General features: G+C 47.2%; 1 protein-coding gene across 3 annotated transcripts in view; it reads right to left on the reverse strand.

Moving 5' to 3' along the window:
• Positions 1-26,070, reverse strand: part of MAPRE3 (microtubule associated protein RP/EB family member 3) — a 170,416-nt gene that overhangs the window by 106,968 nt on the left and 37,378 nt on the right. Inside the window, exon 1 of one of the 3 annotated variants that reach the window (XM_077489104.1) lies at positions 15,503-15,685. The exons of the other annotated variants lie outside the window; for them this stretch is intronic. The gene's annotated coding sequence lies outside the window, so the exon portion shown is untranslated. Of the gene's footprint in view, positions 1-15,502; positions 15,686-26,070 lie in introns of those variants that run through there. 3 annotated transcript variants of the gene reach the window in all.

Consider the following 26,070-nt stretch of genomic DNA (forward strand, 5'->3'; position numbering starts at 1 on the left):
CGCCAGAGCCAGGAATTATTCTTCTACCCCTAGACAATACTAGATAAAATTAAGTTAAAGCGTTTGTTACCCCAACACGTCATATTCCTGATATGTGCCTGCTGTGCCATGTACTTGTATGAGAAGGTCTCCTGTTCTCTTTGTATTGCTTCCTTTGTGTGTAATCTCTGGTGTTCCTTCCACTCCTATTAAAAACTGACCACACTAGGCAGGAGAGCACACCGTGGTCAGTTCTCTAGCTGTGCTGGGAACTCAGTCTGCTCTCCTCTGATGATAAGACTTGTCCTGACACGCCCTCAGCTGAACAGCCATTCACGGGGAAGATCAGTGTGCTGTTCCGTCTTTCCCCCCCCCAGCTTTATTGAAGCTGAGAACAGAGGGAATGTGATCACTTTTAAAAAAAGGGAAAAAAGGTATTTATAATGTTTTTGTTTTAAATCTATATAAAAATGTTTTGCCTTTCATTTCGATTTTAACCTGAATGTGAGGCTGGGGAAAAAATCGATTTGAATCTTGAATCGAGTTGAGAGGTCAAATCGATTCAAATTTTCAGCAAATCAATTTTTTAGATTTTTTTTTTTCACCAGGATTGGCGCTGACACTAGGCCAAAGCCGTGGCCTCGCCTATAAAACTCCTGCCCGCAGCTCCGTAGGACAGGCGCTGTGTCCATCAAAAAAAAGACTGCCAGACACCCGGACACATCATTCTGACTGCATACTTGCCAGTGAGATGTTCCCAGTGCCAGCCACCAATGTGTCTTCCCCTCATCTCTTTCCCCAGTCCAGACTCCAGAGACCACCAACTGCCCCCACTTACAACTGCTGGCCTCTGTTCCCTCACTGATGTTCAGTTTACACATCAAGGCTTTAGGTTCCCAAAATGACAGGCACCTCTGAGGACAGCCCACCACCAGCTAAAGGACCCCTCTTCTCCTTGCGTGTCTCCTGGGCTGACAGGATCATCCAGCTTCACAGGAGCCAAGCAGAAAGAGGCATCAAGTGCAGCCAATCAGCCCCAGTAGGGGGAGCAACCTACAGCTTACAGGACAGGACAGGAGACATGCAGTCCACCACTGAGCACCACTGTTTCCTTAATGTCCACCCTGCTGCCCCAGAGTCCACTCCACTCCCCCCCCCAGTCCATCCCGCTACCCCCCAGTCCACCCTGCTGACTACCAGTCCACCCCACTGCCCCCCCCAATCCACCCCGCTGCCCCCCCATCCACTCTGCCCCTTCTCCTCCACCCTGCTGCCCCTCTCCCCCACCCTGCTGCCCCTCTCCCCCTTGTTCACCCTGCTGCCCCGTGTCCACCTCACTGCCCCCCATCCACTCCACTACCCCCCAGTACACCCTGTTGCCCCCCTATCCACTCCACTACCCCCAGTCCACCCCACTGCCTCCCAGTCCCCCACACAACCCCCAGTCCAACCTGCTGTCCCCATGTCCATCCCGCTGTCCCCATGTCCATCCCGCTGTCCGGCCTGGTGCCTCCCTGTCCACTCCACTTCCTCCCAGTCCACCCTGCTGCCCCCCCTCTCCAGTCCACCCTGCTGCACCACAGTCCACCCTGCTGCACCACAGTCCACCCTGCTGCCCCCCCCAGTCAACCCTGCTGCACCACAGTTCAACCTGCTGTCCCTCTGTCCTGCTGCCTCCCTGTTCATCCTGCTGCCCCCAGTTCACTCCTCTACCTCCAAGTCCATCCTTGGTGCCCCCCAGTCCACTCCACTACCCCCCAGTCCATCCTGCTTCTCCCCAGTCCACCTCGCTGCCTCCCAGTCCACTCCACTACCCCTAGTCTAACCTGCTGCCCCATCTATCCTGTTACCCCCCCAGTCTACCCTGCTATCTCCCTGTCCGCCCTACTGCCCCCTAGTCCACTCCACTACCCCCCAGTCCCCCTCCCCCGCTGCCTCCCTGTCCACCCTACTGCCTCCTATTCCACTCCACTACCCCCCAGTCCCCCTCCCCCGCTGCCTCCCTGTCCACCCTACTGCCTCCTGGTCCACTCCACTACCCCCCAGTCCACCCCGCTGCCTCCCTGGCCACCCTGCTGCCCCCCAGTCCACTCCAATCCTCTACCCCCCTGTCTATCCCACTGCCCCCCCACTCCCCTTTGGAGTGCTGTGGTTAGGGTGGTCCACTTTCGGGTGCCTTGGATATACTTATTGGGGTGTTGTAGATAGAATACACCACTTTGGTGTGGATAGTGTAGGTAGGGCGGGCTAATTTTTACTGTCACTAGAAGGCTGGGCTGCTTTGGAATGCCGTAGTTAGTAAGGGGTGCTGTAGGTAAGGTAGGCTACTTTAGGCCCCTCCCACTGTTAACACAATTTAGCTACACCCCCTGTTCGTTGTGGTGTCCTGTGCACGCCACATTACTACTTTTACAATCTTTATTGTCTATAGTGTATACTAAAAATAAAAAAAATGATATGCACCACTAAAGTGTTCGGGTTTGGCTTCAAGAAAAAGTTGGCAAGCCTACCGTAGCTAAGTGTACACCCATGCCAGGACCATGTTTGTCTTCATGGGATACACAGGTGTTCCACAGGCTGATAGATGGACAATACCTATAAGGTCACGGGTACACTGGGTGTTTAGCTCCTGTGCGTCCAATCCTGGCGTTTTAGTGCACCCAGGAGGCACAGGTGCCGTGTCCAAACCTGCCGTCTCTCAAAGATTTGCTGTCACTGGACGCTGTACTAATTGGTACTCAAGTTTGCCCAGGGCGCAGATATTCAGCATTCCAGAATATGTTCCTTCCAGTGTCCAGGCACAGAGGATTTTAACCTGTCATAGATTTTGACGGCCTCTGGATGTGGGACGGGGCGCCATACCTGTGCACAGGATTGGGTGCATAGGGGCTAGGGGTGAGCTCGGGCATGTTCGCACACTCCACGTGCAGAGCCCGCCAGGAAGTCGGCACGGCGCTGCGCTAATCACAGGCAATGAGACATTCAGAGATTGGGCAATGTCTCACTGCCTGTGATTAGCGCAGCGCGGTGCCGACTTCCTGGCGGGCTCTGCACGTGGAGTGTGCGAACACGCCCGAGCTCATGCTTAATAGGGGCTAAACACCTAGTTACTGAGCATGCGTGGTACGGACACACTGTTACTACCCTTCTGCCTTTACTGAGCATGCATAGTGCTGACACAATTGGGTTGATTTACTAAAACTGGAGCACTCAGAAACTGGTGCAGCTGTGCATGGTAGCCAATCGGCTTCTAACTTCAGCTTGCGCAAATAAACTTTGGCAATAAAACCTGGAAAATTGTTGGCTTCTATGTAGAGCTGCACCAGATTTTGCACTCTGCAGTTTTAGTAAATAACCCCCAATTCTGACTACCCTTCTGCCTCTACTGAGCATGCGTAGTACTGACACAATGTCACTACCCTTCTGCCTCTACTGAGCATGCGTAGTACTGACACAGTGTCACTACCCTTCTGCCTCTACTGAGCATGCGTAGTACTGACACAGTGTCACTACCCTTCTGCCTCTACTGAGCATGCGTAGTACTGACACAGTGTCACTACCCTTCTGCCTCTACTGAGCATGCGTAGTACTGACACAGTGTCACTACCCTTCTGCCTCTACTGAGCATGCGTAGTACTGACACAGTGTCACTACCCTTCTGCCTCTACTGAGCATGCGTAGTACTGACACAGTGTCACTACCCTTCTGCCTCTTCTGAGCATGCGTAGTACTGACACAGTGTCACTACCCTTCTGCCTCTACTGAGCATGCGTAGTACTGACACAGTGTCACTACCCTTCTGCCTCTACTGAGCATGCGTAGTACTGACACAATGTCACTACCCTTCTGCCTCTACTGAGCATGCGTAGTACTGACACAGTGTCACTACCCTTCTGCCTCTACTGAGCATGCGTAGTACTGATACAGTGTGTCAGGCAAATCCACTTTGCACTGAAAGTGCACTAGGAAGTGCAGTCGCTCTAAATCTGAAGGGGTAGATCTGAAATGAGTGGAAGCTCTGCTGATTTTATCATCCAATCATGTGCAAGCTAAGATGATGTTTTTTTATTTTCTTTGCATGTCCCCCTCGGATCTATGGCGACTGCACTTGTAGTGCAAAGTTGATTTGCCTTTCGTAAATAACCCCCAATGCTACTACCCTTCTGCCTCTACTGAGCATGCTTAGTATAAACGCAATGGGGTTTATTTACTAAAACTGGAGAGTGCAAAACCTGGTGCAGCTGTGCATGGTAGCCAATCAGCTTCTCACTTCAGCTTGTTCAATTAAGCTTTGACAATAAAATCTGGAAGCTGATTGGCCGCCATGTACAGCTGCACCAGATTTTGCACTCTCCAGTTTTAAATCAACCCTAATGTTACTATCCTTCTGCCTCTACTGTGCATGTGCCAGGTATTGGCGCCATTTTGGGTTACCCCAGAGACTTCACAGTACCCCCATTTAGTACCAATGCTGCTGATTTCCTCTTTGCAAGGGGTGGCAACCAAAAGGTCTACTAATAACTTATTTGTGGCCCCTACATGTCATATATCTACAGAAGAGAGCTGTAAATAAGTTACAATAGCAGACTGATTGTTGTATAGGGATTGCAGGAGGTTAGAAGAGATCAACAGTCCTATCACTGAACATCAGGTCCTGGTCCCACTTACTCCGCATACGCAGTAGAACCCCATAGACTTCTATGGGTGTGGAGACAGACCAGCCTATTCGGATGTACTTTCCCATAGGTGTTTCCATAGAGCTAATGGCAATTTTTGATGCAGTTATCGTTTCTACACAAAGCAGCAATGTGTACTGAACGAGGTGCCTGTCCCACACCCAATGAAGTCCCAGAAAAAGGAGGAATACAATAAACTACAGACCTGTCCATAAGCATTCCTCTGTGTAATGAGTAACACTGGCCTATCAGTCATGTGATGTGTGTGTCCCTATACACCGTCACATAGGGGCCCTTATAGCAGCACCGTCCAATCACAGCTCGGCCCTGGTTTCCTGGTGCAGGTTAGAGGACACATCGGCTTTGTGGGCTGATAAGACGATTGCAAGTCAGTAAAGTGTATTTTAAAGGCAAAGGGTGACAATATGTGCTGTACTGTAACCTATGGCAGCCAGATTCAAGTCCCCAAAGCGTCTCACCGCACCACAACTACTGCTTCTTCCAACAATCCTGGGGAACTTTTTCACCTTTTTTTTTTTTGATTGCACCGACCTACAACTTTTATCAAATAGGTGGAAAGTTATAAAACTTTTATCAAAGTTAAAGTAGCCCTCATACTAAAAGCAAGTTCTTTATTTACATGCATTTAACCACTTGACCTCCGAAAAGGTTTTACCCCACTTCCTGGCTATTCCTATTTTAACTGATAATTGCACGGTCGCGCTACGCTGTACCCAGATAAAATGTATGTCCTCTTTTTACCAGAAATAGAGCTTTCTTTTGGTGGTATTTGATCTTTTTTTGTGCTATAAACAAAAAAAAAAAAAAAAAAGCGCAATTTTGAAAAAAAATATATATATTTCTTACTTTCTGCTATAAAACATATCCAATAAAAAAACTAAAAAAAATCTAATTTCTTCATCAATTTAGGGCAATGTGTATTCTTCTACATATTTTTGGACAGGAAATGAAGGGAAATCTCCCCAATGTAATGACCAGTGTATGAATTCCTGGTATGGCAATTTTCCATACATCTTGGACCAGTGTCCCTCCTCCCATCCTCCCAATATCTGACTTGTTACATCCAACTGCTCTGTGTGCCGACATGTGGCGCAGAAGGGAAATTCAAACCTTGAGAAACGGAGTTCCACCGAGGGCCCGCTCCCGCTGTGATTATACACATCGGAAGCTGATTGGCGGGTACCGTAGAATCGATGTCCGCTGGCGATCATTCGTTACAAAGGCAGAATGGCAGTCTGCCAATGTACACAAGGCAGATTGCCGTTCTTTGCAGTTCATGGAATTCATATACTGGTCCAAGCTTTATGGAAAATTGCCATACCTGGAATTCCTAAACTGGTCTACGCTGTATGGAAAATTACCATACCTTGAATTCATACACTGGTCCAAGCTGCATGGAAAATTGCCAAACCTGAAATTCATACACTGGTCCTAGCTGTATGGAAAATTGCCATACCTGGAATTCCTACACTGGTCCAAGCTGTATGGAAAATTGCCATACCTGGAATTCATTCACTGGTCCAAGCTGTATGGAAAATTGCCATACCTGGAATTCATTCACTGGTCCCGTCTGTATGGAAAATTGCCATACCTGGAATTCATTCACTGGTCCCGGCTGTAAGGAAAATTGCCAAACCTGGAATTCCTACACTGGTCCAAGCTGTATGGAAAATTGCCATACCTGGAATTCATTCACTGGTCCCGGCTGTAAGGAAAATTGCCAAACCTGGAATTCATACACTGGTCCAAGCTGCATGGAAAATTGCCAAACCTGGAATTCATACACTGGTCCAAGCTGCATGGAAAATTGCCATACCTTGAATTCCTACACTGGTCCAAGCTGTATGGAAAATTGCCATACCTGGAATTCATTCACTGGTCCCATCTGTATGGAAAATTGCCATACCTGGAATTCATTCACTGGTCCCGTCTGTATGGAAAATTGCCATACCTGGAATTCATTCACTGGTCCCGGCTGTAAGGAAAATTGCCAAACCTGGAATTCCTACACTGGTCCAAGCTGTATGGAAAATTGCCATACCTGGAATTCATTCACTGGTCCCGGCTGTAAGGAAAATTGCCAAACCTGGAATTCATACACTGGTCCAAGCTGCATGGAAAATTGCCAAACCTGGAATTCATACACTGGTCCAAGCTGCATGGAAAATTGCCATACCTGGAATTCCTACACTGGTCCAAGCTGTATGGAAAATTGCCATACCTGGAATTCATTCACTGGTTCCGGCTGTAAGGAAAATTGCCAAACCTGGAATTCCTACACTGGTCCAAGCTGTATGGAAAATTGCCATACCTGGAATTCATTCACTGGTCCCGGCTGTATGGAAAATTGCCATACCTGGAATTCATTCACTGGTCCCGGCTGTAAGGAAAATTGGCCAACCTGGAATTCCTACATTGGTCCAAGCTGTATGGAAAATTGCCATACCTGGAATTCATACACGGCCCAGGCTGTATGGAAAATTACCATACCTGGAATTAATTCACTAGTCCCGGCTATATGGAAAATTGCCATACCTCGAATTCATACACGGCCCAGGCTGTATGGAAAACTGCCATACAGCCACAAGATGTCCTCAGTAGCCTCTACAGGTGGAGGTATTTAGTATGCAGGCAGAGAGCAGGGGCTAGAAGCAGGTGGGTACCCCTTGGGGTGCCACTATCAGTTGCCTGTCTCATTCAATCTGCAGTCACCTTGAGTATATGCAAGACTGACAGCAAATCATTTTTGCATGGAGGGGCCTGTACAATATTGGTGGAAGAATCTCCCCCCAGAACTGTCACTTCCCGACCATGTGGTTGGCTCACTAATGTTTTCTCTTTTTAAATGCAACAACTCAGCACACAGGAGGAGCGAGTGGAACCCATGGAAGAGTTCTGATACAAAATAGCAGGAGGTAGCAATGAGGTTTACAAAGATCACTGCAGTACAGGTACCCGACCAGCAGAGGGCTGATTTCATTTCATTCATAACTCCAAAGCGGAGTTATACTTTAAATTGTTTAAAGTTAGTATAAGTGCCTCTGTGTGTCCTTACTTTAGCTTCCTATCATCCCCTCCATGCCAGGACTGTCTGTCAGGAGAAAGCATGGATCAGAATTAAAGGTGTACACACTCACTGGTCTAGCAAGACCAGTCAGTTCCCTGTCCAATCAGCAGACTCTGAGTGGGCCAATGACGGATCTCAATTGCTTAAAATTGAGGTCACTGACCAGGCTGTGCCATCTGGCAGGAGTGCTTGCATCACAAGAATGGCTGATAAGAATGACAAATATTTTCCAGGTAATACAGTCCCCATACATACCATGTTTTTATTGGGCTTTAGCTGCTTACCCCGGGGTGTATCTTTACCACTTACGCACACACGACCGGACTTTTCGACGGACTTGGTCCGGCGAACTGGAATCCATTGGACAATTCGATCGTGTGTGGGCTCCAGCAGACTTTTTCTTCCCAAAAGTCCGGCGGACCTAGAAATAAAACTTGCTTCAAATCTTTTAGACGGACTCGAGTCCAGTCGGAACTAAAGCCGATACTAGGGCAGCTATTGGCTACTGGCTATGAACTTCCTTATTCTACGTCATCACGTTCCAATCTGTCTGACTTTTGGAGTGATCGTGTGTGGCCAAGTCCATTCGCTTGAAAGTCCAGTGGACCTCAGCTGCAAAGTCCGTCGGATTATCCGCCGGACCAAGTCCGTCGAAAAGTCCGGTAATGCGTACGCGGCATTAGGCTCCATGCACACTGGACGTTAAAACGAGGATCTAACAACGCCAGTAGCTTTGCAGTCTTTCAATATTTTTTAGTTTTTGCAATAGCGTTTATTCGGGTTTTTTTTTTTTTAGAGTATTTTTTCTTTTTTTTAATGGATCAAAAACTTTAAAAAACACTGGTGAGTCACGTTTTTTGAGCGTTTATCGACGTTTGTCAGCGTTTAAAGTTTTTACGCATTTTTTGTGGTCAGAAAAACAGAGCCTGAACGCGATTTTAGGGCATTCAGACAACAGCCCATAAACGTCCAAAAAACATCCATATGTGCATGGACACATAGGATAACATAGAGGGGAGTTTATGGGCTGCTAAAAGAAACGCCCAAATTCCCAAAAATTGCCATTTAGGAGCTTCAGTGTGCATGAAGCCTTAAAGGGAGTCCACAATTTAAACTGTTTAAAGTGATCGTAAAGGTTTTTTTTTTTTTTTTTTCTTTAGAATAACAAACATGTCATACTTACCTCGGGACCACTGTGCAAAACGAGCTGCACAGTGGTCCCGATCCTCCTCTTCCGGGGTCCCCCCGGCGGCTCTTGTGGCTCCTCCCTACATCAGATAAACCCCTAGGAGAAGCGTTCTCCCAGGGGGGTTACCTTACAGGCGCGCTCCCGATTCCAGCATTTGCAGCCACAGACACGAATTTTGGACTCAGCCCCCGCCCCCCCCCCCCTGCCCGTGCCATTGGATTTGATTGACAGTAGCGGGAGCCAATGTCTGCGCTGCTATCAATCTATCCAAGCAAGAGCCGGATATATATAGGATGCATTAAGGTGAAAAAACACGAGGGTTTACGAGCCCTTTAAACTCACCATACACTATACAATGTGATTGTATGGTCTTCTTTAGACCTACCATCTTCTATGTAGTACAAAGGCCTGCTTGGTTGGGCACAAATTGATTCACTAGATTAGGTAGGTTCTCATATGATATTGTTTTGGGAAATCTAAAGTTGGTTGTGCAAAAACTGTACGGCCAGATTGTAATGTGTGTGGTTGGCCTTACTGTCACATGCTGGTTCTTCCTTAGTTTGAATTCTGTAGCTCATGATTGGATGCCCAGTGATCATCTGAATACCAAGAAGTGTAATCAGCACCGATGTTGAACAATTTCCAATTTAAAATCAATTAGCCAGTTTGAGTAGACTGTCATGCAAGCCATAGACTATGCAATTTTCTTTTCCTGCAACACACAAATATTGCTCAAATCCCTCCCGCAGCACTATTGTGTTCTGTCGGTGGGGAGCCTTCCCAACAGGCAGAACGTGATGATTAGTGCTGGCAGGGATCACATGCAAAAAATCAGACAGGTTCATTGTACTAAAGTCGATCGGTGCACCAATTTGGATACTTTCAGCCTGCCCATACGGCATACGGATAAAATTATTTTTTTGCAGGTGATCCCTGCCAGCACTGATCATTTTGTTCTGCCTGTCGAGAAGGTTCCCCACCAATAGAACACAATAGTGCTGCGGGAGGGGCATCATCACTGGGTCCCTGTGCTTCTCTATGCAATGCAGGCAGATCATGGCTGGTGGGAGGGGTGAGCAGGATGCTGTACTTCGCTTCCTGAAAACATCCCAGCCCCCTGCCCCAGTGCAGCTCTCAAAAGCTCTCAGCCCTGATGTAAGAAGTGGGCTGGCTCTTGGGAGTATCAAAATGCCCTGATTGGTGGGTGTCTGGAGGAGTGGGCGTTTCTAGCAGCATGCATTTGCATAAGCGCTGCCCGAAGTGTTGATTCTATATAAATCCTGTGTGATGGTAATAATAAGGCCGACCACCCTATAATTTTACATACAGTGCCTTGAAAAAGTATTCATACCCCAAAACGAGAGGGACAAAAATGCCAATCATCTGTCGTGTCACCAATGGGGGGGGCTCACATCAAACATTTGTTGTGCAGAGGAAAAACTTGGACAGTTACAGTGCCTTGAAAAAGTATTCATACCCCAAAACGAGAGGGACAAAAATGCCAATCATCTGTCGTGTCACCAATGGGGGGGGCTCACATCAAACATTTGTTGTGCAGAGGAAAAACTTGGACAGTTACAGTGCCTTGAAAAAGTATTCATACCCCTTGAGATTTTGCACATTTCGTCATGTTACAACCAAAAACGTAAAAGTATTTTATTGGGATTTTATGTGATAGACCAACACAAAGTGTAAGGAAAATTATAAATGGTTTTCAACACTTTTTTTTTTTTACAAATAAATATGTGAAAAGTGTGGTGTGCATTGGAATTCAGCCCCCTTTACTCTGATACCCCTAGCTAAAATATAGTGGAACCAATTGCCTTCAGAAGTCACCTAATTAATAGTCCACCTGTGTGTAATTTAATCTCAGTATAAATACAGCTGTTCTGTGAAGCCCTCAGAGGTTTGTTAGAGAACCTTAGTGAACAAACAGCATCACGAAGGCCAAGGAACACACCAGACAGGTCAGGGATAAAGTTGTGGAGAAGTTTAAAGCAGGGTTAGGTTATAAAAAAATATCCCAAGCTTTGAACATCTCACAAAGCACTGTTCAATCCATCATTCAAAAATGGAAAGAGTATGGCACAACTGAAAACCTACCAAGACATGGCCGTCCACCTAACCTGGCAGGCTGGGCAAGGAAAATATTCATCAGAGAAGCAGCCAAGAGGCCCATGGTAACTCTGGAGGAGCTGCAGAGATCCACAGCTCAGGTGGGAGAGTCTGTACACAGGACAACTATTAGTCGTGCTCTTCACAAATCTGTGGCAAGAAGAAAGCCATTGTTGAAAGAAAACCATAAGAAGTCCAGTTTGCAGTTTGTGAGAAGCCATGTGGGGGACACAGCAAGCATGTGGAAGAAGGTTCTCTGGTCAGATGAGGGTCAGAATTGAACTTTTTGGTGTAAAAGCAAAACACTATGTGTGGCAGAAAACGAACACTGCACATCACCCTGAACACACCATCCCCACCGTGAAACATGGTGGCGGAAGTATCATGTTGTGGGGATGCTTTTCTTCAGCAGGGACAGGGAAGCTGGTCAGAGTTGATGGGAAGATGGATGGAGCCAAACACAGGCAATCTTAGAAGAAAACCTGTTAAGCCCCATACATACTATCACATTTTCTGCTGATTTTTTCCTTCAGATTTACCAAAACCATATAATATGAGGCCAAACCTTAGGAGTTCCAATTTGTATGCAATCAGACAGGCCCTTGCACTGCATGGTTTTGGTAAATCTGATCGTGTGTATGGTGCTTAGAGTCTGCAAAAGACTTGAGACTGGGGCGGAGGTTCACCTTCCAGGAGGACAACGACCCTAAACATACAGCCAGAGCTACAATGGAATGGTTTAGATCAAAGCATATTCATGTGTTAGAATGGCCCAGTCAAAGTCAAGACCTAAATCCTAATGACAATCTGTGGAAAGACTTGAAAATTGCTGTTCACAGACGCTCTCCATCCAATCTGATAGAACTTGAGCTATTTTGCAAAGAAGAATGGGCAAAAATTGTCACTCTCTAGATGTGCAAAGCTGGTAGAGACATCCCCAAAAAGACTTGTAGCTGTAATTGCAGTGAAAGGTGGTTCTACAAAGTATTTACTCAGGGTGGTGTGTGTGGAGGGTGTCAAAGTGGGCAGTATGTACAGGACAGGAGTGTGGAGGGTGTCACAGTGGGCTGTATGTACAGAAGAGGAATGTGGAGAGTATGACAGTGAGCAGTATGTACAGGAGAGGAGTGTCGATTTTATGACAGTGGGCAGTATGTATAGGAGAGAAGTGTGGAGGGGATGACAGCTGGCTCTATGTATAGGAGAGGGGTGTTGAGGGTATGACCATGGGCAGTATGTACAGGAGAGGAATGTGGAGGGTATGACAGTGAGTAGTATGTATAGAAGAGGAGTGTGGAGGGTATGACAGTGGGCACTATGTATAGGAGAGGAGTGTGGAGGGTATGACAGTGGGTACTATGTATAGGAGAGGAGTATGTAGGGTATGACAGTGGGCACTATCTATAGGAGGGTCGTGTGGAGGGTATGACAGTGGCCTCTATGTATTAGAGATCAGTGTGGAGGGTATGACAGTGGGCACTATGTATAGGAGAGGAGTGTGGAGGGTATGACAGTGGGTACTATGTATAGGAGAGGAGTATGTAGGGTATGACAGTGGGCACTATCTATAGGAGGGTCGTGTGGAGGGTATGACAGTGGCCTCTATGTATAGGAGAGGAGTGTGGAGGGCATGACAGTGGGCACTATGTATAGGAGAGGAGTGTGAAGGGTATGACAGTGAGCAGTATGTACAGGAGAGGAGTGTGGAGGGTATGACAGTGAGCAGTATGTACAGGAGAGGAGTGTGGAGGGTATCACAGTGGGCTCTATGTATAGCAGAAGAGTGTGGAGGGTATGACAGTGGGCACTATGTATAGGAGAGGAGTGTGGAGGGTATGACAGTGAGCAGTATGTACAGGAGAGGAGTGTGGAGGGTATGACAGTGAGCAGTATGTATAGGAGAGGAGTGTGGAGGGTATGACAGTGGGCACTATGTATAGGAGAGGAGGATGTAGGAATCTGGGAAGGAAAAATGTAAAGGTTTGTTGAAGGATGTTTAGGGACTGCGTGGTGGTTAAGCGGGCCATACATGAATTTAAATTAAGCCAACTAAGCAGAGACCAGCTATAGTCGATCTATGTATGGGCTAGCTGGTTGTACACAAGTCAATCTATTAATCGATTTGAGTACAACCAGCCTGTTAATCAGGGCTACCAGCTATAGTAAGCAACACTGATCTTTGTATTCTGTGGGTAGGGAAGGCTCCCCACTGGCAGAACACAATAACACTGCGGAGTGATTCCCCCATCCACAGGTCAGCAGGTGAGAGGTGTGTGGGGACAGGCTGGGGAGGGAGGTCTGTCAGCAGGGGGGGTGTGGGGTGGTCATGGAGGGATATCAATCAGCAGGTGGGGGGGGGGGGGAGTAACTGGTAGTGATATTGTTTAGAGTAGGATCTGTCATCTGCAGGTTGGGAAATGGTCACCTGTTATATAAATTGAAGGGATGTGGCTAACATGGGAAGTGGCTGGGGGGTGACCTGGTTGGTGGTGAGTGTGAAATGGATGATGTGTTTCAAGTTTCTTTCACATTAGCAGTAATGCTTACTGCCCTCTGAAAAGTGATCTGTGGTGTATTGCTTTTCAATGAGTGGTATAGCAGCAGCTGACAGGCATTCATGAGGTGCAATTGCTGCCTCCTTTTTTTTTGTTTTTTACATTGCTGGATGGCAGTTTTACATTGTTGGACTATGCTGCTACTGCGAGCGAGTTTGACAGATGGTGCTGCCTGTCATACTCTGCAGGCTCCGAGCTGTCCATTGATCTCAGTGCCTCTGACAAGAAGTGAGGAGAGGCTCTGTGAGCTCACCCTATCAGTCTGCTGCAAACAGAGTGTGACAGCCTGTATTTAAACTGGCCGCTCTGTATGTAGCTTCTGACAGGCTGTGCAAGGAGCCCCATATCTCCAGGACCATAGGTGATAGGAGCCCCACATTTTAACCAGTAGTGGGGTAGACCTACCTACCCCCTAAATTTGGGCTCTATGAGACCTCTGATCCCTGAGCCATGACCCTCAAAGTCAATCTTTTTTGTGATTTTTTTTTTTTTTTTTAAAGGGGCCTAGCTTAAGGTAAGGGGCCTGGAGCTGCAGCTCTAATAGCCCCTTGTTAATCCGGCCCTGCATAAAATTCCAATAAAATAAATTTACGTTTTTAGTTGTAACGTGACAAAATGTGGAAAATCAAGGGGTATGAATACTTTTTCGGAGCACTGTCATATATATATATATATATATATATAAAATCATATATCTCTCTCTCTCTATATATATATAGATAGATAGATAGATAGATAGATAGATAGATAGATAGATAGATAGATAGATAGATAGATAGATAGATAGATAGATAGATAGATAGATAGATAGATCTATAAATATTATATATATATATATATATATATATATATATATATATATATATATATAGTAATACTGAGCCTCCATGACTGAGATTCTAGGACAGTCAGGCCCGGGAGGAAAAAGCTAGTAGACGCTGGACATCCTCAAGCCAGAAAACGAGATGGGCTCTGACTTGCTGCAGCTTCTGATGCACATTATGAGAAGCTCACAGTGTGCAGAGAAATCCGAGTAAGTCAATTCACTCCAGGAGAGGCACCAGTACAACTGAAAGGAAGGCTGGAGATCAGATATATTCATTGCTTGCTCCCTTAGAAGACAACAGATTAGCAAGGATGTGGAATTCCCTTCCACAGGCGGTGGTCTCAGCGGGGAGCATTGACAGATTCAAGAAACTATTAGATAACACCTGAACGACCACAACGTACAGGGATATACAATGTAATACTGACATATAATCACACACATAGGTTGGACTTGATGGACTTGTGTCTTTTTTCAGCCTCACCTACTATGTAACTATGTAACAGCAGCAAGTTTCCATAAGCCCACCAGTCAAGGAGTCTCACTACTTTAGTTGCAAAAATAAGAGTCTCAATTCACCAGCTGCAGCCTACTAAGCAGTGAATGGGCTGACCCTTTAAGGTTTGATGAAGTCCAGATTGGACTGCTGAACAATCATGGCTTGTGATTGGCCGGTTCGTGGGATCACAACGACAGCTCTTCACCAATATCCTCCACTCTGCCCCTCCCATGTCCTCCATACATGATACAACTGCTTCATCCATTCCTTACAATGCTGACCAATCAATGCACACACATCGTTCAATCCCCCCCCCCCCCCCCCACACATGGAGATGATGTCTGATCGGTCATGCCGCCCCATACAGTGCAATCAGATCCAGATCTCCCAATCAGTATGCATGTTGGGCGCCATGGTGGATTGTACGCCTCACTGATCGCGTTTTATACATCACAAGTGATCAAACAAGTGGAATATGGAAAAGTCCCCGGAGAACCCTCTAGGCTGGACAGGTGAGGTGGGCGGTGAGCCCCAGCGCTGGTCATTTCCCAATAGTCCCCCAGCATGACACCTACCGGCAGTGTCACCTACACTGAGAGGAGCAGGCCGATCGGCGAGGAGTGGAGATGAATGCACAGAGGAGGAGGACGATGGATTCTGTCTTCTACAGAGAAGGCCGTCTGGTGGAAATATCATCCGTCATCCGCCTGCTCACCACGTCCCGTCCCTAGTAACACTGCGGAGGGGATCCCTGGAGGACGGCGACGGCAACGCACACACACGGCAAGACGGAGAGCTATTTAAAGAGGAAGGAGAATGGATGCTCTGTGCAGATGCCGGGGCCGTCCTCCAGATTTAAAGGAGAACTCCATCCTTCCCACAGAAATACCGGATCCACTAAGGATCCATTCACATTTGTGCGACTTCGGTCTATTCTTTTCAGTGGCACCCGTTCAGATCGGTTATGACTTAAAGCCGCAGCGACTTTTTGCTCCATTCACTCTTGTGCGACTTCTCATGCGACATATACAAGAAAGTCACGTGACAAGTCGCACCCCATGTTTTTCAATGACAACTATTCAAATATCTACGACTTAAAGTCGCAGCAACTTTTAAAAAAAAGGTTTCCGCACTACTTTGGCCCGACTTTCATGCGCTTTGAGCGCCATAGACTGCAATGTAAACCTTCAAAAGTCACACCTGAATGTTATACATGTGACAGTTGTGCAACAGTTGTCCATTATTATTGGTCACAGCCAAAGTCGCATTCCAAGTTGCACCCATCCAAAGTTGCTTTAGGCTGGGTTCACACCATTGCAAATTGGATGTGGGTTTCCCGCATCCAATTCTCAATAGCAGCAGGTTTTGACCGGCTCACTATGGAGCCGGTTCATATATCTTCGCAGCGGCTCTGGTGCGTTTTTGCGTGTGCGTCTTTTGTCCATTTCAGGTCCGAACTCAGCCCAAAATCGGGCTGAAATTGGACCTGAAACGTTGAACGAGGGCGCACCGGATCCCTGCTGCGAGCCCCATGCAGCTCATATGTGAACCGAGCCTTAGCCTTGGTGTACGTTGATGCTACTTTGAAGTCGTGCTACTTCAAGTGAAATAGCACAATTTCAGGTGCCTCCTGCAAAGATGTCTAATGAAGTTGCACCCGAAATTGGCAAAAGTAGTGCAGGAACTCATTTTTCGAATCGGTGCGGCGATACAAAGTCAGCATCGCACCAATCAGAACATTGCCTGCAATAGGCTGTGACTTGTCATGCGATTTGACCTGTCAAATCTCATGAGAAATCGCTCCAATGGGAACGAGGGCTTAAAGTTGCGTCAAAGTTGCACTCCAAAGTTGCACGACTTACTCGCTGGACCTAAGTCGCATTAAAAGTTACATCAACGCAGTACAGGCACCTTTTTAAAGGCTTCATTCACATTTGGAGTGCAAATTTGGTGCAACTTTGAGGGTCATGCACACTTGTGCGACTTGTCATGCAACCTTGGACATCAAAGTTGCATGACAAGTCGTTCCCCGTGTTTTCCAATGATAACCATTCATATAAGCGCAACTTAAAGTTGCAGCAACTTCCAAGTAGTTCATGCACTACTTTGGTCCGACTTTCATGCAACTTGAGGGCCATAGACTTCAATGTTAACCCTCAGAAGTCGCATGGAACTCGCACCCGAATGTTATACAATACAACTTGTGTCCAACAGTTGTCCATTATCACTGGTCAAAGCCAGTTGAGTCAAAGTTGAACTCCACAGTTGGCACAACTTTGGAGTCGTACAAGTGTGAATGGAGCCTAAGGCCCCTCTCACACATGCGCGACCTGAAAATCGCACGATTTTGCTGCGACTTTGGTGCAATTTTCATGTGGCTTGAAGCAACATCTGTGTAATGTTGAGGTCTATGGACCTCAAGTCGCATCAAAGTCAGACCAAAATAGTACAGGGACTTTGATGTCACACAGATATGAATGGCACTCATTGAAAATCATGGGGTACGACTTGTCATGCGACTTTGCAGTCACAAGTCGCACAAGTGTAAAAGGGGCCTTGGATTGCGACTTTGCCTTTGACCAATGATAATGGACAACTGTTGCACAACTGTCGCATGTATAACATTCAGGTACGACTTCCAATGCGACTACGAGGGTTTACATTGCGGTCTCTGGTACTCAATTTGCATGAAGGTCGAACCAAATTAGTGTAGAAACCTTTTTAAAGTTGAAGTGACTTGAAGTCGCCCATATTTAAACAGTTGTCATTGAAAAAACATGGGGTGCGACTTTCTTGTCCAAAGTCACACGACAAGTCGCACACGTGTGAATGGAGCATAAAGTCGCATCAAAGTCACACTCCAAAGTCACATCAGAAATCGTGCAACTTTGGAGTCGTGTGAATGAAGCCCTACTCTGATATCACTGCACACTGTGAGCGGCTCACAATGTGCATTAGAAGCTGCGGCAAGTGACATAGAGTCTGCCTCATTTCCTGGCTAGCCCACTGTATAGGAGTTCTTTGAATCATGGAGGCTCGGCATCACATGGGGGGGCATTACCTCTGTGTGCAGACACACTCCCTCCTACAGATTGACATCCACTCAAGTCATTTTAATATTTGCATAACTCCTCCCACTGCTGACATCACAGCTGAGAGCAGTACTGAGGCAGGGTGCTGGGAGATATGTACAGCACCCTGCTGGCCCCTCCCATCAGCCACGATCTGCCTGCATTGCATAGAGAAGCACAGAGACCCAGTGACTACAGGAAAGGAGGAACCATGGAAGACAAAACTTCAGCTTTAAGATGGACTGACTCTTGAAATCCTGCACTGTGTGTATGGCTGAAATGGACTGTGTAGCTAGGCTCCCTCCAGCACCCCCCCCCCCCCCCCTCCCGGGGGGTTCTGTGTTTACTGTACAGAGAGGACTCTCCCTCATCGCGGCGTCACTACAAACAAGACAAGCTGTGTTACCCAATGTTTACATAAGAAGGATCCTGGCCCAGGTCCCCCAACCACATAATCACCCAGTGTGTCAGATACACACAACGCATGCATGGTAACCGGCCCCGACACGCGCTTCCAGCACTCCATCCAATCCATGCCTTCCTATAAGAGCTGCTCCACCAAGAGTTCAGAAATAAACACTATACGCAGTATATGGAGCACTGAGTATAAATCTCACCACTACATACAATGTTTCTCCATTTCACCCTTTTCTGTCTGTGCAAAACGATCATTGGCAGCTGAGCTTCTGTCATCAATTGTTAACCACTTGCCGACCTCCCACCGTACATATACTTCAGCAGGGAGGCCGCTCTATGCCGGATCACGTACCTAGTACGTGACTCGACACTTCCGAATATGAGGCACGCATGCACAGTTCTCGAAGCCGGACAGGCTCGGTCACCATTCTGCAAAGTTCTCCTTTATATCAATATTCCCCTTTACATTAAAGTTCAGTTTTACATTAGGTTACGCAGAGTTCCTCTTTACATCAGGGCCAGCAGAGTTCCCCCTTACATTGTAAGGGGCGAACACTGCTGACTGATGTAAAGGGGAGCTCTGATGTAAAGGGAGAACTTTGTGGCATGTGATCTAAAGGGGAACTCTGATGTACGGGAGAACTTTGCAGACTGTGATCTAAAGGGGAACTCTGATGTAAGGGAGAACTTTGTGGCATGTGATGTAAAGGGGAACTCTGTGGACTCTGATGTAAGAGAGAACTTTGCAGACTGTGATGTAAAGGGGAACTCTGTGGACTTTGATGTAAAGGAGAACTTTGCAGACTGTGATGTAAAGGGGAACTCTGTGGACTCTGATGTAAGGGAGAACTTTGTGGACTATGATGCAAAGGGGAACTCTGTAGACTGATGTAAGGGGGAACCCTGCAGACTCTGATGTAAAGGGAACTCCGGTGTGGGGGGGAAACTTTACTGTGATCTAAAGGGGAACTCTGATGTAAGGGGGAACTTTGCAGACTGTGATCTAAAGGGGAACTCTGATGTAAGGGAGAACTTTGTGGCATGTGATGTAAAGGGGAACTCTGTGGACACTGATGTAAGGGAGAACTTTGTGGACTGTGGTTCAAAGGGGAACTCTGGAGTCTGATGTAAGGGGGAACCCTGCGCACTCTGATGTAAGAGAGAACTTTGCAGACTGTGAAGTAAAGGGGAACTCTGTGGACTCTGATGTAAGGGAGAACTTTGCAGACTGTGATGTAAAGGGGAACTCTGTGGACTCTGATGTAAGGGAGAGCTTTGTGGACTGTGATGCAAAGGGGAACTCTGGAGACTGATGTAAGGGGGAACCCTGCGGACTCTGATGTAAAGGGGAACTCTGTGGACTATGACGTAAGGGAGAACTTTGTGGTATGTGATGTAAAGGGGAACTCTGATGTAAGGGAGAACTTTGAAAACTGTGAGCTAAAGGGGAACTCTGATGTAAGGGAGAACTTTGCAGACAGTGATGTAAAGGGGAACTCTGTGGACTCTGATGTAAGGGAGAACTTTGCACACTATGATGTAAAGGGGAACTCTTTGCCTTCCGATGTAAGGGAGAACATGTGGCATGCGATGTAAAGGGGAACTCTGATATAAGGGGGAACTTTGCAGTCTGTGATGTAAAGGGGTACTATAGCTTTAGGAAATGGTTTGGGACTTTGTGTGAAGCATGTGGCCGAAATGAGTGTCTGGCGGATGTATATTACAGGGTATCATCACATTCTGTCAAGTCATAGCACTGTATCATAACATAGACAAATACATAAAACACAGCCGGACACGTGCTTCACACAAAGTCCCAAACCATTTCCCCATACTAGTAGCAAATAGAGATGGAGGAACTTGACGTTCTATGCCTTGGCCTTATATAAAGTCCCACACTCTGTTTTCCTTATAAAGGGGAACTCCAATGTAAGGAAGAACTTTTCAGACTGTGATGTAAAAGGGAACTTTGCGGACTGTGATGTAGGGCAGAACTTTGCGGAGTGTGATGTAGGGCAGAACTTTGCGGAGTGTGATGTAGGGCAGAACTTTGCGGACTGTGATGTATGGCAGAACTTTGCGGACTGTGATGTAGGGTAGAACTTTGCAGACTGTGATGTAGGGCAGAATGTTGCGGCCTGTGATGTAGGGCAGAACTTTGCGGACTGTGATGTAGGGCAGAACTTTGTGGACTGTGATGTAGGGTAGAACTTTGCGGAGTGTGATGTAGGGCAGAACTTTGCGGACTGTGATGTAGGGCAGAACTTTGCGGACTGTGATGTAGGGTAGAACTTTGCGGACTGTGATGTAGGGCAGAACTTTGTGGACTGTGATGTAGGGCAGAACTTTGCTGACTGTGATGTAGGGCAGAACTTTGCGGACTGTGATGTAGGGTAGAACTTTGCGGACTGTGATGTAGGGTAGAACTTTGCAGACTGTGATGTAGGGCAGAACTTTGCGGACTGTGATGTAGGGCAGAACTTTGCGGACTGTGATGTAGGGCAGAACTTTGTAGACTGTGATGTAGGGTAGAACTTTGCGGAGTGTGATGTAGGGCAGAACTTTGCGGACTGTGATGTAGGGCAGAACTTTGCGGACTGTGATGTAGGGTAGAACTTTGCGGACTGTGATGTAGGGCAGAACTTTGCGGACTGTGATGTAGGGCAGAATTTGTGGACTGTGATGTAGGGTAGAACTTTGCGGAGTGTGATGTAGGGCAGAACTTTGCGGACTGTGATGTAGGGCAGAACTTTGCGGACTGTGATGTAGGGCAGAACTTTGCGGACTGTGATGTAGGGCAGAACTTTGTGGACTGTGATGTAGGGTAGAACTTTGCGGAGTGTGATGTAGGGCAGAACTTTGCGGAGTGTGATGTAGGGCAGAACTTTGCGGACTGTGATGTATGGTAGAACTTTGCTGACTGTGATGTAGGGCAGAACTTTGTGGACTGTGATGTAGGGTAGAACTTTGCGGACTGTGATGTAGGGTAGAACTTTGCTGACTGTGATGTAGGGCAGAACTTTGCTGACTGTGATGTAGGGCAGAACTTTGTGGACTGTGATGTAGGGTAGAACTTTGCGGAGTGTGATGTAGGGTAGAACTTTGTGGACTGTGATGTAGGGTAGAACTTTGCGGACTGTGATGTAGGGTAGAACTTTGCGGAGTGTGATGTAGGGTAGAACTTTGCGGACTGTGATGTATGGTAGAACTTTGCTGACTGTGATGTAGGGCAGAACTTTGTGGACTGTGATGTAGGGTAGAACTTTGCGGACTGTGATGTAGGGTAGAACTTTGCGGACTGTGATGTATGGTAGAACTTTGCTGACTGTGATGTAGGGCAGAACTTTGTGGACTGTGATGTAGGGTAGAACTTTGCGGAGTGTGATGTAGGGTAGAACTTTGCTGACTGTGATGTAGGGCAGAACTTTGCGGACTGTGATGTATGGTAGAACTTTGCTGACTGTGATGTAGGGCAGAACTTTGTGGACTGTGATGTAGGGTAGAACTTTGCGGAGTGTGATGTAGGGCAGAACTTTGCTGACTGTGATGTAGGGCAGAACTTTGCGGACTGTGATGTATGGTAGAACATTGCTGACTGTGATGTAGGGCAGAACTTTGTGGACTGTGATGTAGGGTAGAACTTTGCGGAGTGTGATGTAGGGCAGAACTTTGCTGACTGTGATGTAGGGCAGAACTTTGCGGACTGTGATGTAGGGTAGAACTTTGCGGACTGTGATGTAGGGTAGAACTTTGCGGACTGTGATGTAGGGTAGAACTTTGCAGACTGTGATGTAGGGCAGAACTTTGCGGACTGTGATGTAGGGCAGAACTTTGCGGACTGTGATGTAGGGCAGAACTTTGTAGACTGTGATGTAGGGTAGAACTTTGCGGAGTGTGATGTAGGGCAGAACTTTGCGGACTGTGATGTAGGGCAGAACTTTGGGGACTGTGATGTAGGGTAGAACTTTGCGGACTGTGATGTAGGGCAGAACTTTGCGGACTGTGATGTAGGGCAGAATTTGTGGACTGTGATGTAGGGTAGAACTTTGCGGAGTGTGATGTAGGGCAGAACTTTGCGGACTGTGATGTAGGGCAGAACTTTGCGGACTGTGATGTAGGGCAGAACTTTGCGGACTGTGATGTAGGGCAGAACTTTGTGGACTGTGATGTAGGGTAGAACTTTGCGGAGTGTGATGTAGGGCAGAACTTTGCGGAGTGTGATGTAGGGCAGAACTTTGCGGACTGTGATGTATGGTAGAACTTTGCTGACTGTGATGTAGGGCAGAACTTTGTGGACTGTGATGTAGGGTAGAACTTTGCGGACTGTGATGTAGGGTAGAACTTTGCTGACTGTGATGTAGGGCAGAACTTTGCTGACTGTGATGTAGGGCAGAACTTTGTGGACTGTGATGTAGGGTAGAACTTTGCGGAGTGTGATGTAGGGTAGAACTTTGTGGACTGTGATGTAGGGTAGAACTTTGCGGACTGTGATGTAGGGTAGAACTTTGCGGAGTGTGATGTAGGGTAGAACTTTGCGGACTGTGATGTATGGTAGAACTTTGCTGACTGTGATGTAGGGCAGAACTTTGTGGACTGTGATGTAGGGTAGAACTTTGCGGACTGTGATGTAGGGTAGAACTTTGCGGACTGTGATGTATGGTAGAACTTTGCTGACTGTGATGTAGGGCAGAACTTTGTGGACTGTGATGTAGGGTAGAACTTTGCGGAGTGTGATGTAGGGTAGAACTTTGCTGACTGTGATGTAGGGCAGAACTTTGCGGACTGTGATGTATGGTAGAACTTTGCTGACTGTGATGTAGGGCAGAACTTTGTGGACTGTGATGTAGGGTAGAACTTTGCGGAGTGTGATGTAGGGCAGAACTTTGCTGACTGTGATGTAGGGCAGAACTTTGCGGACTGTGATGTATGGTAGAACTTTGCTGACTGTGATGTAGGGCAGAACTTTGTGGACTGTGATGTAGGGTAGAACTTTGCGGAGTGTGATGTAGGGCAGAACTTTGCTGACTGTGATGTAGGGCAGAACTTTGCGGACTGTGATGTAGGGTAGAACTTTGCGGACTGTGATGTAGGGTAGAACTTTGCGGACTGTGATGTAGGGTAGAACTTTGCAGACTGTGATGTAGGGCAGAACTTTGCGGACTGTGATGTAGGGCAGAACTTTGCGGACTGTGATGTAGGGCAGAACTTTGTAGACTGTGATGTAGGGTAGAACTTTGCGGAGTGTGATGTAGGGCAGAACTTTGCGGACTGTGATGTAGGGCAGAACTTTGCGGACTGTGATGTAGGGTAGAACTTTGCGGACTGTGATGTAGGGCAGAACTTTGCGGACTGTGATGTAGGGCAGAATTTGTGGACTGTGATGTAGGGTAGAACTTTGCGGAGTGTGATGTAGGGCAGAACTTTGCGGACTGTGATGTAGGGCAGAACTTTGCGGACTGTGATGTAGGGCAGAACTTTGCGGACTGTGATGTAGGGCAGAACTTTGTGGACTGTGATGTAGGGTAGAACTTTGCGGAGTGTGATGTAGGGCAGAACTTTGCGGAGTGTGATGTAGGGCAGAACTTTGCGGACTGTGATGTATGGTAGAACTTTGCTGACTGTGATGTAGGGCAGAACTTTGTGGACTGTGATGTAGGGTAGAACTTTGCGGACTGTGATGTAGGGTAGAACTTTGCTGACTGTGATGTAGGGCAGAACTTTGCTGACTGTGATGTAGGGCAGAACTTTGTGGACTGTGATGTAGGGTAGAACTTTGCGGAGTGTGATGTAGGGTAGAACTTTGTGGACTGTGATGTAGGGTAGAACTTTGCGGACTGTGATGTAGGGTAGAACTTTGCGGAGTGTGATGTAGGGTAGAACTTTGCGGACTGTGATGTATGGTAGAACTTTGCTGACTGTGATGTAGGGCAGAACTTTGTGGACTGTGATGTAGGGTAGAACTTTGCGGACTGTGATGTAGGGTAGAACTTTGCGGACTGTGATGTATGGTAGAACTTTGCTGACTGTGATGTAGGGCAGAACTTTGTGGACTGTGATGTAGGGTAGAACTTTGCGGAGTGTGATGTAGGGTAGAACTTTGCTGACTGTGATGTAGGGCAGAACTTTGCGGACTGTGATGTATGGTAGAACTTTGCTGACTGTGATGTAGGGCAGAACTTTGTGGACTGTGATGTAGGGTAGAACTTTGCGGAGTGTGATGTAGGGCAGAACTTTGCTGACTGTGATGTAGGGCAGAACTTTGCGGACTGTGATGTAGGGTAGAACTTTGCGGACTGTGATGTAGGGTAGAACTTTGCGGAGTGTGATGTAGGGCAGAACTTTGCTGACTGTGATGTAGGGCAGAACTTTGCGGACTGTGATGTAGGGTAGAACTTTGCGGAGTGTGATGTAGGGCAGAACTTTGCGGACTGTGATGTAGGGTAGAACTTTGCGGACTGTGATGTAGGGCAGAACTTTGCAGACTGTGATGTAGGGTAGAACCTTGCTGACTGTGATGTAAGGTAAAACTTTGCGGAGTGTGATGTAGGGTAGAACTTTGCGGAGTGTGACGTAGGGCAGAACTTTGCGGACTGTGATGTAGGGCAGAACTTTGCGGAGTGTGATGTAAGGTAGAACTTTGCGGAGATGTGACGTAGGGTAGAACTTTGCAGAGTGTGATGTAAGGCAGAACTTTGCGGAGTGTGATGTAGGGCAGAACTTTGCGGAGTGTGATGTAGGGCAGAACTTTGCGGACTGTGATTTAGGGTAGAACTTTGCGGACTGTGATGTAGGGCAGAACTTTGCTGACTGTGATGTAGGGCAGAACTTTGCTGACTGTGATGTAGGGCAGAACTTTGTGGACTGTGATGTAGGGCAGAACTTTGCGGACTGTGATGTAGGGCAGAACTTTGCGGCCTGTGATGTAGGGCAGAACTTGGTGGACTGTGATTCAAAGGGGAACTCTGGAGTCTGATGTAACGGGAAGCCCTGCTGACTCTGATGTAATGGGAACTCTGATGTAAGGGAGAACTTTGCATACTGTGGTGTAAAGGGGAACTCTCAGAACTCTGATGTAAGGGGGACCTATGTGGACTGTGATGTACAGGGGAGCTCTGTGTACTCTTGTGTAAGGAGGGGGCTCTGTTGACCAAAGACCTCCTTACATCAGTTTCCTTTTGCACCAGAGTCTGCAGCATCCCCCCTTACATCAGACTCCACAGATTTCTCCTTTACATCATAATCCAGTGTTTCCTTTTACATCGTGGTCTGCAGAGTTCCCCCTGGCACAGTAAAGGGGACTCTGATGTAAGGGGGAACTCTTTGCAAGGTTATGTTACCCTGACCTTCATGTAAAAGGAGAAATATGTTTTTTGCATTTGTTATACCTTAACCACTTCCCGCCCCCCGAAGACCCCCCCCCCCCACCCTTACCCATGAATGAGTGCAGGGATCAATCTTCACTGCAGCCATTTCCACATTTAAAATCAGTGTGGCTGCACAGGTCTCCGCCCACAGATCCATGTCATACATCTGCACAGATCTGTGAATGAATAAACTACAAGTTGTGATGGCAACGTCAGAAGTGTGTGGCACTGCGCCGCACATACGGCGCATGCGCGAGAAGGGGCGGTGCATGCTGGTCACTCAGCTGCACC

Source organism: Lithobates pipiens, unplaced genomic scaffold, assembly GCF_037356315.1.
Source record: "Lithobates pipiens isolate NorthernLeopardFrog02 unplaced genomic scaffold, aLitPip1_a1.2 Scaffold_18, whole genome shotgun sequence".
NCBI lineage: Eukaryota > Metazoa > Chordata > Amphibia > Anura > Ranidae > Lithobates > Lithobates pipiens.